General features: G+C 44.2%; 2 pseudogenes; one reads left to right on the top strand and one right to left on the bottom strand.

The window, feature by feature from the left end:
• Window positions 1–20,847, bottom strand: part of LOC142191103 (uncharacterized) — a 602,426-nt pseudogene that overhangs the window by 519,912 nt on the left and 61,667 nt on the right.
• The window catches only part of LOC142188959 (uncharacterized), a 33,028-nt pseudogene continuing 13,726 nt past the window's right edge, over window positions 1,546–20,847 (top strand).

Genomic DNA, 20,847 nt, shown 5'->3' with positions numbered 1-20,847 from the left:
GTACCCTCTCCCCGCCACATGACTAAGCCGATGCTGGCCCGATGATAGAGGCCGTGCTTGTGTGTAGTAGGCAGTACATCGATCGATGCCCTCATCCTCCTCTTCCTTCCAGTGCTGCCCCCCAGCTCTTCTTACATCTGCCCCGTACCCTCTCCCTGTAATAGGCCTCACCGTAAATCTTGAGCAATGAATGCTACTAGATAGCCGCCGGACGCTGCAGAAAGTTTGTCCCTCCGGCTCGCTGTAGCTCACCGTTCCTATAGTCGGCGTGTTTCTTGTCAGGGCCTGGATTGAGCCCCGGTGTCTTTCCTTTCGGTCTCGGTACTAGCGCTGAGGTGAGGCCTAGTCGTGTGGCGGGGAGAGGGTACGGGGAAGATGTAAGGAGAGCTGGGGGGCAGCACTGGCAGGAGGAGAAGGATGGGGGAGGGGGGTCATCGATGTACTGGTTACTGGGCACAAGCATCGGGCCAGCAGTCCTCGGATGTCATTGTAATTCCCGCTGCTGAACTGCTGTCCCGAAAGCTGCTGCTGAACTGCGCTGCTGCTGGCCCGATAACGGAATAGTACCGTTAGCGTTAGTAGCTTGAACTCAATTTGCTGGGCTATAGGTAACCAGTGGAGGGACTGGCAGAGGGGAGCAGCCGATGAGGATCGGGCTGTGAGGTGAATTAAGAGAGCAGCGCAGTTTAGGGTGGACTGGAGGGGGGCGAGGGTGTTAGCTGGGAGTCCATGGAGAAGGGTGTTGCAGTAGTCTAGGCGGGAGATTATGAGGGCCTGGACGAGCATCTTGGTAGTTTCCTGGGTGAGGAAGGAGCGGATTCGGTGGATGTTCTTGAGCTGGAGGCGACAAGAGGTGTTGAGGGCTTGAATATGTGGCTTGAAGGATAGGTCAGAGTCCAGGGTTACCCCAAGGCATCGGGCCTGTGGGACAGGGGTAATTGTGGTTCCATTAACTTTGATAGATGGGTCAGGTGGTGGGGCCATACAGGATGGGCTGAAGATGATAAACTCTGTTTTCTCCATGTTGAGTTTGAGAAAGCGGGAGGAGAGAAAGGAGGCTACAGCCGCTAAACAATCTGGAACTCTGGCCAGCAGGGAGGTAATGTCTGGTCCAGAGATATATATTTGGGTGTCATCAGCATAGCAATGATACTGAAAGCCATGAGATTCAATGAGTTGGCCCAGGCCAAGTGTGTAGATGGAGAACAGGAGGGGTCCTAGGACGGAGCCCTGGGGGACACCTACAGAGAGAGGGCATGGTGAGGAGGTGGTGTGTGAGTGGGAGACACTGAATGTGTGGTCGGTGAGGTATGAGGAGATCCAGGAAAGGGCCAGGTCTGAGATACCAAGGGATGAGAGAATTTCTAACAGGAGGGAGTGGTCAACTGTGTCAAAGGCGGAGGAGAGGTCGAGGAGGAGGAGGACAGAGTAATGGCGCTTGGCTTTGGCGGTTAGAAGGTCATTGGTGACTTTTGTTAGGGCAGTTTCGCTGGATACTCCTACTCCAGAGGATTAATCCCTCACATACCGGGATCGCTATTCATCATGGCGTACGGGGAGTCTGGAGACAAAATCGCCCCCACCCCTCAGATCCCCCTCGATAAGATCACAGGGTCCGAGGGGTCGCTATGGCAGTCAGGAGGCCGAGCGTCAGCAAGCACAGTGACCCTAAGTGCGATATGCGGGGTCACCTACAGTCTGACAAGTTTACTAGAATTTACACCAGAAACTGGAAGAAATCAGATCAGAAACTACAACAAATGATATGTAATGTAGATTATATTCTGTGCTCCACCGACTACCCGAATATACCCCAAATGTATCCCCATCAGTATCCTGGTCTCCTTCTTCTCACTCCTCAGCAAACACCGCTCCATATACATGTCCTGTACCAGCCTAGGTTTGTCTCCCCGGTGTAGGGCGCTCGTTCTACATTACAGGTTAGTGGAGGAGAAGAGACTGATACTGAGGAGGAATGTGCCATATATCTTCACATACTAGCGACTGAAGCGGAAGCCCCCCTTATACTCCCTACTAGAGATATTCGAGATATACTAGTCAGATATTCGAAATTCGTTACTCGATTCGAATAGCCTCTTATCGAACCCCATTATAGTCTATGGGGAAAAAATGCTCGTGACTTGGGGATCCACACTTCAACTCAGGAGGGTCACCAAGTCCACTATGACACCCCAGAAAATGATGCCAACACCCGGGAATGCAACTGGGACAGCAGGGGAAGCATGTCTGAGGGGATTTAACATGCCTACAGTCACTTTCTTTGCTCGAGATCCCTGGAGGAAGTAGAGACTTGCACCAGCAGTGTATTTGGCCCTGTGAGGGACCAGAGCCTTGCACCAGTAGTGTATTTGGCCCTGGGAGGGAGTAGAGCTTTGAACCAGCAGTGTATTTGGACCTGTGAGGGAGATGGTAGTATTTACTGAATTGTGCAATGCTGATGGTGGATGAATTTGATGATGATGATGAGGAGGAGGAGGAGGAATTGTAGAGGTTGAGCACACACATTAAAAATCATGTGTGGGTGCTTGACACCGGTGGAGAAGAAAAAGATGGGTCTATCCATTGGCTGTTCATTTTTATGAAAGTCAGCCGGTCAGCACTGTCTGCTGACAGCCGGCTGCGCTTATCCGTAATAATGCCACCGGCAGCGCTGAAGACTCTTTTGGATAGCACGCTGGCGGCTGGACAGGAAAGGACCTCCAATGCGTATAGCGCAAGTTCCGTCCACAAATCCAACTTGGAGACCCAGTAAGTGTAGGGCAAAGAGGGATCGGAGAGGACAGGGCTGGTGTCGGCCAAGTACTCCCTCAACATGCGCCTATACTTCTCCCTTCTGCTGACACTAGACCCTTCATTGGTGGTTGTTTCGCGAGGGGGTGCCATTAACGTGTCCCATACCTTGGAGAGTGTGTCCCTGCCAGGTGTGGACCGGATGGCAGTTCGTCGCCTGTTGGAGGAACTCTCCTCTCTGCCGCCAACGACAGCTGCCGGAAACATCTCCACCATATTCTGCAACAGTTGCTTGTGACAATCGATAAGGCTACTGGCCCTCCCCTCAACCGGAATAAACCTGGAAATATTATTTTTACACCGGGGGTCGCGGATTGCAAAAATCCAGTATTGGTTGCTATCCAGGATTTTCACAATGCGTTTGTCATTTGAAAAGTATCCCAACATGAATTCCGCCATGTGTGCCACAGTGTTAGTTGACATCACTTCACTGGACCCTACGGAATGATCTCTCTCCATTTCCTCCTCTTCCTCCTCCTCCCCCTCCTCCTCCATTTCGCCCCATCCGCCCTGCAACAATGGGACGCATGTAACTTCCCCGCTAGCCTCCTGTGCGACTATGATATGATCTGCCACTTCGTCATCCTCCTCCTCCGACAATATAGGCTGTGAAGCGGACCGCAGTGTGCAGTGACTATCCTGATTGGATAGTCCCCGTCCTTTATTGGCTGCCTTACGCATTTTTGGTATTTTGCGACCTAACACACTGTGAATTGCAGTCACCCAAAATTGCGAGTAGCAAGATGTATGATAATTTCCCTGTAAATACCAGGTGTAACGCTGGCACCTATTCAGACTTGAGCTTCAGAATTGTGCCCTAATGAAATCAGCGTTTCAGTATGGAGAACGTGAGAAAGCTTGCTTTACCCTATTTGGCCAGACAAACTTCTGTGTATCCCAGTTAGCTTTTCCGGGTACACAAGTTTGGAAATCTGGGTTGAGATTGTTTTTCCCTATTCAGGGCTGCGACTCCTCTCCCTGCACTATAGCTCTTAGAAGAGCCTTTGTTGTGATTGTCTTTGTCCCTGCCTAGCTGAAGCTAACAAGACGCCTATCTCTCCCTCTGCAGAGCTCTGACCCTATCTCTCTCCAAGGGAGGAATGACACGAAGCGGGCGTTGACTATTCTTATGAATGGGAGGTCACATGTTTTCAGCAGCCAATGGGTTTTTCCTTTTTTTTTTAATACCTCTGTTGTCGTAGTTCCTGTTCCTCCTTCCCTGCGCTGTTATTGGCGCAAAAAAGCGCCAGGGAAGGTGGGAGGGGACACGAATTTTCACTGCGTATGCCGCGTTGTGTTTGATTTGAATTGAATGTCTCGAACGGCATGATATTCGATCGAATATCAATTCATTCGAACGGCGTTTGCTCATCTCTACTGCCTACTAATCCTATTTATTACATAAGGTTTCTACATTATTATTATTGTTTATTTATATAGCACCATTAATTCCATGGAGCTTTACATTTGGGGGGTTACATACAGTACACAAAATATACAGGTAGATATAATACATTGTCTCATCTTCTCTCCAATCAGGTTCCTACAATATAGAATCCTCTCAGTATCTTCTATATAAGAGAATATTCCTGACTGATCCATCAAGGATGGAAAGAGACAGGAACAAGATGGTGGAAAGTCTATTAAATCTCACCCTAGAGATCATCTACCAGCTTACTGGAGAGGTGAGAGATTCTGATGATGTCATCATGACATCATTCTTATCTATAGTAATAACAGATGATAGGACTGGAGAGGTGATGGACTCTGGACATGTATGTAGTGAGATTTATTAATGTGTCTCCCCATAACCAGGATTACACAGTAGTGAAGAAGACCTCTAGTGGGCGCTGTCAGGCTCCTGTGTATGATGGATATGGAGGAACCCTGAGCCCAATCCCGGAGCCTCCACCTCATCCCCTGATACAGGAGGAGATCAATGGACAGAAGATCCTAGAACTCACCAACAAGATGCTGGAGCTGCTGACTGGAGAGGTGACACTGCTGGGAATGCTGGGACATTATACAGTAACTGGAGGGGTCGGGGTGATGACTGTATCATTGTGTTGTCAGGTTCCTATAAGGTGTCAGGATGTCGCTGTATATTTCTCCATGGAGGAGTGGGAGTATTTAGAAGGACACAAGGATCTGTACAAGGAGGTGATGATGGAGGACCACCAGCCCCTCACATCAGCAGGTAATAGACATGACTATATACACATGGACTTCCATTATTTGTATGTACAGAATGAATTCAGTCCCTGTCTGTGTTTCCTACAGGTAGATCCAGTAAGAGGACAACACCGGAGAGATGTCCCAGTCCTCTTCTTCCACAGGATGATCAGGTAGATGGAGATATTCCCTATGATGTGTAGACGGGCTGTGAAGTCCTTGTGGTCAGTCTTGGGTTCTCCAGCAGTATTAGATGGTTTATACTTGTGTAATGAGAGGTGGAGATGGAGGATAAAGCTGACCATAGACATTACATGTTGTCTGGATCTTCTCACAATTTTCTGGCTATGGAGACTGCTGGTTGGAATAAGGAACCATCAGGTTGTATTTCTACCGATCTGATCCTTTATTTCCCCTGAGACAAACAACCCCGGATGTATCTGGTAGAATCTGATCTGCTCTCCCTGATCTATATCTTGTCCTGCTGAATATACATTTATAGGATGTTTTTGAGGTTCTCCTTGAACTGTCCTCTATATTTGTCTCAGATTAATCTTTTGCTTCATCTAGAATTTTCTACTGACTTACTTTATTTGTTTGATATACTTTCCATCAGGATAAAGAGCTGAACAATATTAATGCTATAGACGTAAAGATAGAAGACCCCTATGTGAGTGGTGATGAGGAGTGTGAGGAGGACATTCCTACAGGGAACCGCCCAGGTGAGGAGTCACCACTGAATATACCACAGAATAGTCACAGATTCCTGATTTTCAGCTGTCTATTCCCACATTCAGCTGAATACAAGTAATACATGAATATAAATGTGATACTGCTATAGGTGATAACACGCTGCACATTTATAATATGATGTAGAAATACCATTGGAACAAGGATAATGAAATATGTCTATGTGAATGAGGACAACTTCTTCATCACCTGCTGTCTCCTTGGATAAAAGCTACCACTAGACATTTCTTGCTGCGGTTTATTCCTCTCTCCACTGATAACAGATACATGTGCAGTTGAGAAAAAAGAGCTCATAGATCCAAGAGCTATTGAAGGTGATTGTCCTCCTCCATGGTGGCCGGACACGTAAGATGCAGATTGACCATCCAGCCACATTTCCTGTAAACTTCTCCATACACATATATACCGGAATTGACTGAGCTGTTTGAGTTTTCAGTGGGGAGAATGAAATAAACTGCTGTTCAATTTAAAGGGATTCTACCATTAAAACCCTTTTTTTTTTGGCGATCACACGTCAGAATAGCCTTTAGAAAGGCTATTTGTCTCTTACCTTTAGATGTGATCTCCACTGAGCATGCGCGCACTTGCGGCCTCGGAACTATGGCCGCCGGCTGGCATGCGCAGTCGGCTCTACTAGTGTCTCACTGGCAGAGCCAACTGTGCAGGTGTGAGATGTGACGCTGAAGAAAGATGACAAAAGAAGGGGATGATCCAGCCGAAGATAGAGGCGTCACTGGAGCCTGTTCTCGAGCAGCAGTGGGGACGCTTCCATCGCATTTCCAGTGACTGTCTGAAGGATAAGACGGACATCCAACCAAAAGGCTAGAGAAAAACAATTGGGAACAATGGTCCTATTCAATAGAACCACGCTCACTGGTGTGGGAAGGACATGACAGAGCAGTTTTCCAAAATTCAGAGACGTTTATTGAAATAAATGCAACACAGTACGACGCGTTTCGAGCCTTAACCGGCCCTTTCTCAAGTGCAAGAGATGTCTCTCCCTCATGTAATTCCTACCTCCGAGTTGTGTCCTTTACCTTACCTTGTGTCTGAGCAAAAGGGCATAGGAGTGGACAAGATATAGAGAACTTGTAACATGCTTGGAAAGCTGAAGACCTCACATCTCACAATTCCCTTTCCCAACTATAACATAAATACTGATAGACGGTTGACTGAATCCTTTATAAGCGTGCCATAAATAAGTGAGACAGTATGGGTCGGATCACTAGGTGAAAGACACAAACGCTTAAAAAGCAACAATGTCCTATGAAGATTATGAGATGTCTTAAGAGCAGTATAAGAATGGAAAAGCTGGGTGAACTGCCAGTGAGAGGCAATAGAGTCCAGGGTCTGGGGGTCGTAGTGAGTAGCTCAGATCGAGGGAGAAGGGAGGAGGCCGACATAACGCAATGGAGTCTAAAGGCAGGTTGACCCACAGTGTGGAAGAGAAAAGAGTGAAGAGCGGCAGGGAAGTCCGGGTTGCCCAAGATTGGGATCATAGGCCATCATTTCGAAAGAGTCTCTACACAGCACCATAGTCAGCAAGATCTGATTGTCTGGTAAGTGAAAAAAGGAAGCATATTAGTTTTACTGTCTGACCAATCAACACTTATGAAGCCATGGGAGAGCAATGAGAGGGTGTGGGCTCAGAGACCTCTCTAGGGCCACCCAGAGTTTAGAGCTCACTGAGCGGTGCCAGTCAAGAATGCGAACTATGACTGAGGCCAGGAAGTAGCTAGAGCAATCCAGAACCACCAAACTCCCTCTCCGTTTAGGCCTAACAAGAGTACTTTTCGTGAATCACGGGGCTTCGACGCCCAGATAAAGCTAGTAAAGAAATATTTGGACTCTATAAAATATTAATAGAATTGTTTTTTGAGATTATTTTTTTTTTTTAAATAAAATCCTTTGTATTTATCACAGATGACTGTACCAGGAGCTCAGAGGGACATCTGATATCTACAGATTATAAAGCAGAGGATCCTGGTATCAAACAAGACCCATATGAAGAACATGTCATTACCCCACATATACCCTCAGCCCTTGCTATACATCAAAGAACTCACACAGGAGCGAAGTCATATTCACGTTCAGAATGTGGGAATGGTTATACTCGTAACTCAGATCTTGTTAGACATCAAAGAACTCACACAGGAGAGAAGCCATATTCATGTTCAGAATGTGGGAAATGTTTTACTTATAAGTCATATCTTGTTATACATAACAGAACTCACACAGGAGAGAAACCATATTCATGTTCTGAATGCGGGAAATGTTTTACAGTTATGTCAAGTCTTGTTGAACATAAAAAATATCACACAGGAGAGAAGCCATATTCATGTTCAGAATGTGGGAAATGTTTTTTTCGTAAATCAATTCTTGTTGAACATCAGAGGATTCACACAGGAGAGAAGCCATATTCATGTTCTGAATGTGGGAATTGTTATATTCGTAATTCAGATCTTGTTAAACATCTAAGAACTCACACAGGAGAGAAGCCATATTCATGTTCAGACTGTGAGAAATGTTTTATTCGTAACTCAGATTTTGTTAAACATCAAAGAACTCACACAGGAGAGAAGCCATATTCCTGTTCAGAATGTGGGAAATGTTTTTTTCGTAAATCAACTCTTGTTGAACATCAGAGGATTCACACAGGAGAGAAGCCATATTCATGTTCTGAATGTGGGAGAGGTTTTAAATGTAAATCAAATCTTGCTCAACATAAAGTAATTCACACTGGGGAGAAACCATTTGCATGTTCTGAATGTGACAAATGTTTTGCACAAAGATCAACTCTTGTTAAACATCAAAGAACTCACACAGGATAGAAGCCATATACATGCTCTGAATGTGGTCTTTTCACATTTCTTTGATTATTATCCTCAATCTCCCTCCATCCATAAAAAAAACAACACGTGTGAATGGCTCCATTGACTACAATGAGTCCATTTGATGTTGATATTTTTCATAAATAGCACATGGACAGAAAGGTAGTGTGAAAATATAGTGCAAGATGGGATTTTTTTCTCAATGTCTCTCCGTCCATGAAAATCTTGTTATGGATGGAATGTCATGTTATTTTTTTCCTCATTTCTCTTCTCGTCTCAGGCATTCTAAGGGACTTGGATGCCATTTCTGTGCTGTCTTCTTTTTACAGATATTTTGCTTGGTGATTGTGAATGCAAAAAAAAAAAAAGGACAGTACACTAGACATAAAAACACAAGAATATACAAAGTCTGTTGTTTTCTAGTCGGAAAAATGAATAGTTATTGTGATTCCAGCCTTAGACATCACACAGGAAGAAGCCAAATTCTAACAACTCATCTTCATGTGCACATCAAAAAATTTGCAGGATAAAGATTTTCAGGTCTATGCACTGTTACATATGAAAGAGGTCGTCACACAAATATTGGATGTTTCTTAATGATTAAAATACATGTGTATGGCGACCCCCACTGTTGGTTTTGTTTCTTGTTCATTTACCTCAGTAACAATTTGCAAGTGGACGACCATCTCCTCCTCAAACAAGCAGAGAAGAAAGGACTGTCGGTGTCTCAGAGTTCCTCTGTGCATGAGATCCCTCTAACCAGCGGACAGTCGTTGATTATGTTGATAATCTGTTTTCCCTTAGTCCTAACAGCAGCACAATATTGGGGTATTTCTGCCTGTGTTTTAATTTGCATAATTAAGTGATATCCCCCCAAAAGAGACCTTTCCCATTGTGTTGGTCATAAAGAAAAAACTATAATTTCTAAGGGGGGGGGGGGGACACTTGTGCTGCTGTTAGGACTAAGTGGAAACAGATTAATAACATAATCAAGAATTCTCTTACGTCCTACCAGGAGCACAATATGAGCATGCAGCAAGCAGACCCCTTAGGGAGAGTCCTCTCACATTACAGCCCTCAATACTGAACGCCCAAAGGCCATGGTCTCTGAGCTGTGGACAATGTCTTACAAAGCTTAGCTAGGAGCCCCAAAAGGCAGCAACATGGATTTGCTCAAGAGGAGTAGAACGATTTTCTACCCAAAAGGAAGAGACAACCCTGGTTGAATGGGCTTAGACAAACTCAGGGGGAGTTAACCCCTGAGAAGAAAAAGCGACTCTAATCACATCTTTTATCTATTTGGACAACAAAGTTTCGGATGTCTTGAAACCTTTGTTCCTTCCATAGATGTTGAGTAGAAGGTTCTCCGACCTTCTCAAGGATCTTGTGCATTGGAGATAGACTTGTAGACATCTCACCAAATCTAAAGAGTGGAGCGGGATGAAAATTGGTAAAGAGACTACCTGATTGATATCAGCCCAGGACGACACCTTAGGATTGAATCCAGGGAGGAACCTTAACTGTACTCTGAGGAGAAAGAGATATAAGGTTCTTCAGATCAAAAGGCCCACTTTTTTAGTAAAGGTGATGGCTAGCAAAGAGGTAGTCTTGTAAGCCAAAAACTTTAGATCCACGTCCTCCAGAGGTTCAGAATGACTGTTTTGCACCCAATGGCATTTTTTCAAGCCTTACATATACTGCCATGAAGCAAAGACATTTGACATTTATAGAGGTTCCCCTTTAAAACATCAGCCAATAGCGAGGCACGCTCTGAGGGCGGGGGAGAGCAGCCACTCGTGTCAGAATTTCACCCCTTTCCGCCCAGTAATACCCGCCCTCAGCCAGACCAAAAGGAAAACTATGCCTCCTACTTTAATTTCTTTAAGTGAATACATTTATTATGGGGTGAGGCAGCACCGTTATAGTACAGTCATGTTCCTGTCCAAAAATTCGTTTCAGCCGGTTCAACGAATTCTTGGAAAAAATTTGACTCATTTAGAATTAATTTGCGGTGAATCACGTTAAAATCAGCTATTTCTTTGCTGCAGAGAGCAGCACTATATATAGTGTTGTATATAAAATAGTATATATAGTGGTGTATATAGTATAGTGTATATAGTATATATAGTGGTGTATATAAAATAGTATATATAGTGGTGTATATAGTATAGTGTATATAGTATATATAGTGGTGTATATAGTATAGTGTATATAGTGGTGTATATAGTATATTATATATAGTGGTGTATATAGTATAGTATATATAGTGGTGTAGAACACTGGGCCTTGCAGTAATACACATGGAGAGTCTGTGTTGGTAGTGAAACAATACATTGAGCCAGTATGACACGCACATAACAGGCTTCACTCTTAGAACCGCTGCACTCCTCACTTATTTGGGGGCCAAAAGTGACCAACTAACTCAAGTGTGAACTCAGCGTTACACATCTATGTTAGTGCCAGGTATAAAGAACCGTGCAGAGGCCCAAGATCCTACTGTAACATCAAAGAGCGCACTCCTTCTGCACCGTCGTCTGCTGATTCCACACAGATGTCTACAGAACCTGTTCTAGTAAACACTTATACAAGTAGAGTCCTCCTTCACTCAGTCAGGATTTGGTCAGTAATCCATCAGTATTGCTGATGCTTAACCGGTTAAGGACCGCTGGCCGTAAAATTACGGCCAGTGATCCTGGTCTCTAAAGACCGGCCTATTGTAAAAATACGGCCGGTCTTCAGAGACCTCCTTGGCGGGGGGAGGGGTGCGGAGGGGACAGGGGTTAGGTGTTACTCTCAATACCCCCTCAATAACGTCCAGTCGGAACTGAGTCCAACTGGACGTTTTAACCCTTTCGATCGGGCCGTGAAACATCACAGCGCGATCGAAAGGGGTCCGCCGGCAATTTCATTGCATCGGCACCCCCCGCGGCGAGATCGGGGGGTGCCGATAGCAGTAAAAGGTAGTCTGGGGTCTGGCCAGTGACCCCAGACTGCCCGAAGCCCCCACATACCTGGTGATCCTGCCAGGACCTTCTGATGTCAGACTGTGCGTCTGCACAGCCTGACATCCTGCTACGGAATGCCATATGGGACACGTGCAGGATGTGTGTCACATTGCATTCTATATCAGCAAAGTATTGCTGATTGAAGTGTCCTACATGGACACATGAAAAAGTTAAAAAAAATGAAAAAAATTAAATAAAATAAAGTTATAAAGCCCAAAAATCCCTTTTTCTCTATAGAAAATCCTATTAATATTATAAATGTGAAAGTTTGTGAGTTTGTGGGTTTGTGTGTTTGGATGTTTGCATGTTCGGATGTTTGTTCCTCAATCACGGAAAAACCGCTCCACCGATTTGGCTGAAATTTTCCACAAACATAGTTAATACACCCGATTAAACAATAGGCTACTTTTCGTCACAATAGCGCACATATGTTTGTGCCAGGACCCCCACAAAACCCAAACTCACACCACCAGCTCTGCAATCTCACACACTTTGGACCATAGCAAGTCCTAAAATTCATATTCCTCTCTACAGCTTAGCCCCTAACCCCACACAATCACATATACATATACTTTACCACTTTGCCCCTCACCTTAACGATACTCCAGGAGGCTCTCTTTAACGCTCCGGAGCAGCCATGTTTGCCGACCCCCACCGCTCTGATAATCCGTGACACCGCCCACCCATGTCAATACCCCTAGGAGGTCTAATAAATGCAAAAAAAAAAAGTTTAAAAAAACTAAAAAAAAACTAAAAAAATAATAAAAAGGATTAAAAATTCAAATCACCCCCCCTTTCCCTAGAACACATATAAAAGTAGTTAAAAACTGTGAAACACATACATGTTAGGTATCCCCATGTCCGAAATCGCCCGCTCTACAAAGCTATACAAATATTTTTCCTGTTTGGTAAACGCCGTAGCGGGAAAAATGGTCAAAAGTGCCAAACCGCCATTTTTTCACTGTTTTGATTCTGATAAAAAATTGAATAAAAAGTGATCAAAGCAATAACATTTCCCGAAAATGGTAGAACTACAAAGTACACCCGGTCCCGCAAAAAAAAGACGCCCTATACATCCCCGTACACGCACGTATAAAAAAGTTACGGCTATCGGAATATGGCGACTTTTCAAAAAATTATTTTTTAATTCAGTTTTGGATTTTTTTTAAGGGGTCAAAATGTAAATAAAACCATATAAATTTGGTATCCCCGGAGTCATAACGAAACACAGAATACAGGGGACATGTCATTTTGCTTGCACAGTGAACGCCGTAAAACCAAAGCCCGTAAGAAAGTCGCAGAAATGCATTTTTTCCTCAAATCCACCCCATTCTGAATTTTTTCCCTGCTTCCCAGTACATTATATAGAATAAATAATGGTGGCATCATGAAGAAAAAATTGTCCCAGGAAAAATTAAGACCTCATATGGCTCTGGGAGCAGAGAAATAAAAAAGTTATGGGGTTTAGAAGGAGGGGAGTCAAAAACGAAAATCAAAAAATGCCATCGGCGAGAAAGGGTTAACTTCAAATACTTCTGTCCCAAAGTCACTATGTAAAGTTTCTCACAACACCGTATATATAGCAGCTCTAATACAAATTAACTTCAACACAAAAGTCTCACATATTCTCTGAATTACAGCAAAAACAAGATACAAAGTTACATTTCATATCCCATACCTTATACACACTACGAAAACCTTACCCACGCCTGTATATACCCACTGCTACAATCACCGCAGACCAAGTCGCGGGTACCAGCTAGTGAATTATATAAAAAGAACTAAAAAATAATAAAAACAATGCATATTTGGTATTGTCGCGTCCATAACAATCTGTACAATAAAACTGAAATAATATTTAATGTACACGGCGAACGCCGGAAAAAAAAACAAAACGGAAAAAACTCGCCGGAAGTAATGATTTTTCGCCATCTCACCATACAAAATATGCTATAAAAAGTGATCACAAAGTCATATGCACCCGACAACAGTACCAATAAAAAGCGCAGGTTGTCCCGCAAAAAATAAGCCCTCAACCAACACTGTCAACCAAAAAATAAAAATGTTACGCCTCTCAGAAGATGGTTATGCAAAAAACATTGATTTATGTCTCCAAATGTGTTTTTGTTCTGCAGAACTAGTAACACATAAAAAAATAATATAAATGAGGTATCGCCGTAACCGTACCGATCCGCAGAATAAAGGTCACATGTTACTTATACTGTACGCTGCATGGTGTAAAATTAAAAAAGTAAAACTCAATGCCAGGATTGATTTTTTTTTTTTAAATCCAGCAAAAAAGGGTTAATAAAATGTATTCAATAAGATGTAGACACCCCAAAACAGTGTCATTACGAAATGCATGTCATCCCGCAAACAACAAGCCCTTATATGGCCGCGTCACCAGAAAAATAAAGAAAATATAGCATCCAGCAATGTGAAGACAAAAAAACACCAAAATCGCCAGATTATTAGAACACAACTGGCTGCGGCAGGAAGGGAAAATATAAGCTGTGCGAGCGGATATCAGCAGATACCCCAGATTTACAGCTTATGAGCGAAAAGACACCAGAAGTGACCCCAAAGTGACTCCCCCAATCATAGGAGCTACTGGGACATAGTAGGGAATTTGGTGTCCCCAATGTCCTCCGCACCGCTTATATATTCCCTCTTCGCCATCCGCTGTGCAGTCACGTCCGGGATACTAATACTCACTACACCCCCTGATAAATTCTTTGAGGGGTGCAGTTTTCAAAATGGGGTCACTCCTTTGGGGTATCCACTTTTCCGGTACCTTACAGGCTCTACAAACATGGCATGGCGTCCGGATACCAAACATCTGAATCTGTACTCCAAAATCTGCATCGCGCTCCTTCCCTTCTGTGCCCTGTTGTGTGCCCGAACTGCATATTATGCCACATGTATGACACATGTATGACACTGGTGTACCCGGCATAACGTACGTAATATCATATGTGGTATAATCTGATATTAGGGCACAGCCGGACACAGAAGGGAAGAAGGGTCATTTGGTTTTTGGAGTACAGACGGTTTGGTTTTTGGATGCCATGACACTTTTGCAGAGCTGAAACGCCAGGAAAGTGGAATCCCCTGATATGAGACGTTATTTTGGAAACCACACCCCTGACGGATTTCTCCAGGGGTACAGAGAGCATTTTTAACCTCCAAGTGTTGCTATAACTTATTATCCATAAATGAATACGCAGATGATTGTGAGAACTGAAAATGACCATTTTTCCAGGAATACGTCATTTCAGTGCATAATATGTTGTGCCCGCCTTGTATCAGAGATGAACTCTCCGAAAGCTGTTGTGCCCGGGATACCCGCTTACCAGTTTTTGGAGTGTCTCTGCTGACATAAGTCGGGCACAACATGTTGCACACTGAAATGGCAAATCTCTGTAAAATTTTCATTTTTAACTTCTCATTATCAGTTGCGATTTCATTTCTGGAAACTAAATAAATGCAACACTCAAGGGTTATAAATTCTCGCTACACCACTTGATAAATCCCATGAGTGGGCTAGTGTCCAAAATGGGGTGACATGTCTGCGGATTCCACTTTATTGGCAATTCAGGGGCTTTGCAAAACTGGCATGCGTCCAAAAACCAAACTGTGCTCCAAAAACCAAAATAGCGCTCCTTCCCTTCTGTGCCCGGCTGTGCCCAAACAGCCATTTATACCCACATATGGCATTAAGTACGTTATCCGGGGTACACCAGTGTCATACATGTGGGCATACACTGCTATTTGGGTACACAGCAGGGCGCAGATGTGAAGGAGCAATATGTGCTTTTGTAGTGCAGATTTAGATTCTTCGTTTTTGGACACCATGTCACATTTGCAGAGACCCTAAAATTGCCCCTACAAAATGGGGTCACTTCTTGGTGAATTCCAGTTTACTGGCACCTCCAAGGCTCTGCAAAAACAACATGGCGCCTAGAAAGTCTCTCTATATCTGTACCCCAAAAGCTAAAACGCACAGTGGTCCTTCCCTTCTGAACCCTGCTGTGTGCCCAAGCAGCAGTTTACACCCACATATATAATTTTTTGACCCCCGGGATGGCCCACTTAATAGTTTTAGGAGTGCAGGTCTCTGACAACACAAAGTGGGTGCAACATATTGGGCACCGAAATGGCATATTTTAAAAAAATTTAAATTTTCACATTGTACATTAATTTTTGGGAAGCATTTTAGGCTCAAAATGATAATACCCCTTGATACATTCCTTGACAGGTGTAGTTTCTAAAATGGGGTCACTTTTGAGGGGTTTCCATTGTATTGTTACTTTAGGGGCTCAGCAAATGCGACATGGCACCTGAAAACTATTCCAGCAACATCTGCCCTCCAAAATCCAAATAGCGCTCTTTCCATTCTGAGCCCCAACATGTACCCATACAGCAGATTATGGTCAGATATGGGGTATTGCCGTGTTCAGGAGAAATTGTGTAACAAACTGTGGGGGGCTTTTAATTCTTAAACTATTTGCAAAATTAAAAATATGGCGCTAAATGGACAATTTATTGGGAAAAAAAGTAATTTTTCATTTTTACGTCCCAATGTTAATAAAATCTGTGAAACACCTGTGAGGCCAAAATGCTCATTCTACCCCTAGATAAATTCTATGAGGGGTGTAGTTTCCAAAATGGGGTCACTTTTAGGGGGTTTCCACTGTATTGGTACTCTAAGGGCTCTGCAAATGCGACATGGGACCTGAAAAATATTCCAGCAAAATCTGCCCTTCAAAAGCCAAATAGCGCTCTTTCCATTCTGAGCCCCGCCATGTTCCCATACAGCAGATTATGAGCACATATGGGGCATTTCTGTGTTCAGGAGAAATTGTGTAACGAACTTTAGGGAGCTTTTTCCCCTTTATCCTCTTGTGAAAATTAATAATTTGGGGCTAAATTGACGATTTATTGGAAAAAAAAGTAATTTTTCATTTTCATGGCCCAATGTTAATAAAATCTGTGAAACAGCTGTAGGGTCAAAATGCTCACTCTACCCTTTGATATGTTCTGTGGGGGGTGTAGTTTTCCAAATGGGGTCACTTTTAGGGTGGTTTCCACTGTATTGGTACTCTAGGGGCTCTGCTAATGCGACATGGCACCTAAAAATAATTCCAGCAAAATCTGCCATCCAAAAGCAAAATAGCACTCTTTCCATTCTGAGCCCCGCCATGTACCCATACAGCATACTATGGCCACATATGGGGTATTTCCGTGTTCAGGAGAAATTGTTTAACAAACTGTGGGGGGCTTTTACCCCTTTAACCCCTTGTGAAAATGAAAACTTTGGAGATAAAATTACATTTTAGTAATTTTTCATTTACACATCCCAATGTTAGTAAAATCTGTGAAACAACTGTAGGATCAAAATGCTGACTACACCCCTTGAAGAATTCTGTTAAGGGGTGTGGATTCTAAAATGGGGTCACTTTTGGGGGTTTTTTGGTACTCTAGGGTCTCTGCAAATGAGACATGGTACCTGAAAATTATTCCAGCAAAATCTGCTTTTCAAACACCCAGTGTCGCTCCTTCCCTTCCATGCACTGCCGTGTGCCCAAAAATCAGTTTACACCCACATGTGGGGTATTTCTGTGCACGGGAGAAATTGCACAATACACTGTCAATGCATTTTCTCCTTTAACCCTTTTTGAATGTGTTAATTTTAGGTCTAAATGAATATATTAGTGAAAAAAAAATGAAATGTCTAAATTTCACTGCCATATTATTTTTATTCTTATGAAATGCTTAAAGGGTTAACAAACATCCCAAAGTATAAGTGTAATGTGTATAATGTTTTACGAAAAAAACAATCTCAAAATCACTTATGTAAGTTAAAGCGTCTCAAATTTATTGCCATTTAAAGTGACTCATCAGTTTTGAAAAAAGAGGCCTGGTCCTTAACGCACTTCTGGGCCTCGTCCTTAACCGGTTAAAATAACCAAGAGTGGATCCAAAACAGAGAGGACACGTGAATGGAATATTTTCAGGTCTTCGGTGTTTTGTAACCACTCCTGCTTTTGGCTACTAAATCATAAGCCAAGTCTGATGGGACCATAAAGGCCTTGCAGCTGTTACACAGACAAGATCCGTTGTGCGTCTCATTTTATCTTCCTTCTGACAGATGAGAAGAAGGGTCAAATAAATGATGATGTAAGCAGACCAAAAAGGTAAAATAGTGGCCCAGTCATGGAGTGGAGAGGGAGGAAACAGCATGAGAAGTGACATAGTGTTTGGATGACAGCAGTCTTAGGAGGCCACAAAGTGGCAGGGTGACATAATGTGGAAGTGGCAGCAGCATGAGGAGGCCACAGAGGTACCCGGTAACATAATGTGGAGGTGCCAGCAGCCTTAGGTAGCCACAGAGTGACCCAGTGATAAAGTGGGGAAGTGGGTGGCACAAACATTACCCACTGACAATGTTGGCTCTAAGAAGGAGCACTTGGCATTAGATGTGTGGCATCAGGCGGTTGGCAGCATCAGAATAGTAGCGGAGACAGGTAGCCAGAAGAAACCGGTCTCTTTTGTTAAAGTTTGATTGAGGCAGAATGGATGATTTAATCTGATGCATCAGGCATTGGTGGTGGAAATCCTGGCTGATCCTCACCTGATTCATCTTGACAAAGGTCAGCCTCTCCATATTTTGGGTGGGCAGGCGAGTTCTCCTTGGGGTAACTATGGCCCCTGCCACACTAAACACCCGCTCTGATGCCACACTGCTGGCCGGGCAGGACAGCTTTTCCAGGGCAAACTCGGCCAGTTGCAGCCACAAATCCAGTATGGCTGCCCAGTATGCCTTCACTATGTGGGTGAAAAAAGCTGCTCATCAGCAAATCTAGGATCAGGCTGCAACTAATGGAGCTGTTACTGCTCCTACTCCCCCCTTCCCCCCACAGCAGCCATGGCAGTGCAAGGTGAGTGCCCCGGGTCCTCCCCGTCAGACCTGCGAGAGGATGGATGATAGAACAGATAGGCAGCAGCCAACTGACTACATAGGATATCTATACAGTAGTTCAGTTTGTCCTTCCTATCAGTCAGTGTAAAACAAGCCCTCTTTTTTGACTGGTAGCGAGGGGCTAACATGGTGGAGAGCTAGTAGTCATCCCCCTATCAAATGGTGACAATTCAGCTGTCAGTACGCAAGCAAGTGAGTATGCATGGGGCCATTTGCACAAGTGACTCGGAGGGATTCCCTGCATAAATCTCCACTGCATACTGCCACAGCGTGTCTGGGTCATCTGCCCTGTCTCCCTCATGGTTTTCTGGCTGTTCCTGCTCCTCCTCTCCTGTCACTTGTGTAGAAAAATCATTAATTTCACTGCATATTGCTTGTGCTCCAATGTCCTCTTCATCCTCCAGTTCAGCTTTCACAGGGCTCATGTGACCGTGAGATGTAGATGCCACATCTCCAGTCCCCTGATCAACCAGATTTACCGGCATCTTTTCCAGGATATGAATCAGTGGAATGACATTGTTCATCCCATAGTCCTGGCTTCTGATAAATGAAGTGGCCTCCTCAGTGGGCACGAGCAAATTACAGGTGTCACACATGAACTGCCACTGGCTAACATTGAAGTTACACAGGGGAGTACCTCTGTCTGCTTGTCCAACATTGGCACCCTGGCCACGCTTCACCTTCTGCCCACAGATTTGACATATGGTCATGTTCAGCTTCCCCAGTGGCTTAGCAAAAACCTGCCACATCGCCGTGTAGGTGATTTCACCCCAACACTCTGCACTGATTGATTACTACCACCACTGCCTCCATGAACCCCTGCACCACTACTTTCTGGGCAGATAGACTCCTGCAAAGCAGGAGGCACGTTTGGCTCCCGATCTCCCACTGCTTCCACCCTGCTGACTCCTGGCAACACTACCAACTTGCTGGCTTTGCCACTGCCTCATGTGCAAGCTGCCACCCTCTTCTCCCGATGATGATGAAACAACTTCGTAACCCAGCTCCCAATTGTGATCGGTTACGTCATCATTGGGTACTGCCTGCGCGTCACTAATGTCCTCCTCAATAGTGTCTGAGCCAGGAGCCTGACTGCTCGCAACACCAGCTCCCACGCCACTCTCCACTACTTTTCCGCCTACTGAAGGAAGCAGCGGATGTCTCCTCCAGATCTTGGCTGGGCAGTAGCTGCGGACCGTCCAGTAGTAGCTCATCCTCACGGTATAGTGGATCTGAGCCCACAGCATAGAGTACTTCTCTGGCTGAGTGAACAGCAAAGGACCGCGCAGCAAGATGAGAAGGGGTGGAGTTCTCAATAGTGAGCTGTAGCTGATGCAGTATGGAGTAGCAGCGAGACACCGCCATGTATGGAGGATGGATCACATAGATACTGGGAGTGTCAGGCTAGGGAGCATCCTGTGATTGCTCTGATGTTTTGTATGCAAAGAAGCAACGCCCAGCCCATGTTCCTATCATCAGGGGGAAATCGCTGATTGGAGAAGTGGCTTCTTTGGGGAGTGGAGTGAAGGACTTTAAAGGATGCGGAATTACAGGGCAACTCACCGCTGACAATAGAGCGGTCCTGCCGGTGGTCAGACGCCTCTACTGCTACAATTGAGTACTGTTTTAGCAGTTTTAACTGCTTGAATGTTATAGCAGTTTTTACTGCTTAATTTGAACATCTGTTAGCCCTGAGGATTCCCTAATGATGAAACGCGTAGGGTTATTTTTTTTGAACAGTTTCTAGTGGAGTTATTTATGGAACACACATTGTGGCTTTTCTACCAGCACCTAGGAGCAGTTGTTTCCCTCCCTTGCCTCTGTTGGTGTGGTGGTAGGCCAGTGGACTCAGAGGGGGGTGTGATACTGCTGATCCACGATATTTGAAGGTGTATGGTATTACATGCAAGCCACATGATGTTTATCCATTGCTCCTTTTGACCACTAGGGAGGTAAACAGATGAAGTAGGTAAGGGTTTAGTTTAAGTAATATCCTTTCTCCTTATCCCTGTTCATTGTGGAGTGTTTGTACACTGTTATATCTTTGTTGGATGTCTATGTGCCTGACCGCTGTGGTTTTAACCCTATTATAGATTGATTTACACATTTTATCTTTATTATATTATTAATAAAAGTGAAGTTTTATTGTCTGTATTTTGTTAGTCGCCCTTTGGAATATCTATTTCCTGTCTGTATGATGTCCTAATATGTGCAGCAGCCATATTAGGAAAAAATGTGACTCGTTACCACGAAACGAGGAAATTTGGATTCGATGCGAATCAAATAGTTCCTAAAA

This window comes from Leptodactylus fuscus, chromosome 1 (genome assembly GCF_031893055.1).
Source record: "Leptodactylus fuscus isolate aLepFus1 chromosome 1, aLepFus1.hap2, whole genome shotgun sequence".
NCBI classification, from domain to species: Eukaryota; Metazoa; Chordata; class Amphibia; order Anura; family Leptodactylidae; genus Leptodactylus; species Leptodactylus fuscus.
Note: the sequence above shows the minus strand (reverse complement) of the source record. Positions and strands in the feature narration are given on the sequence as shown.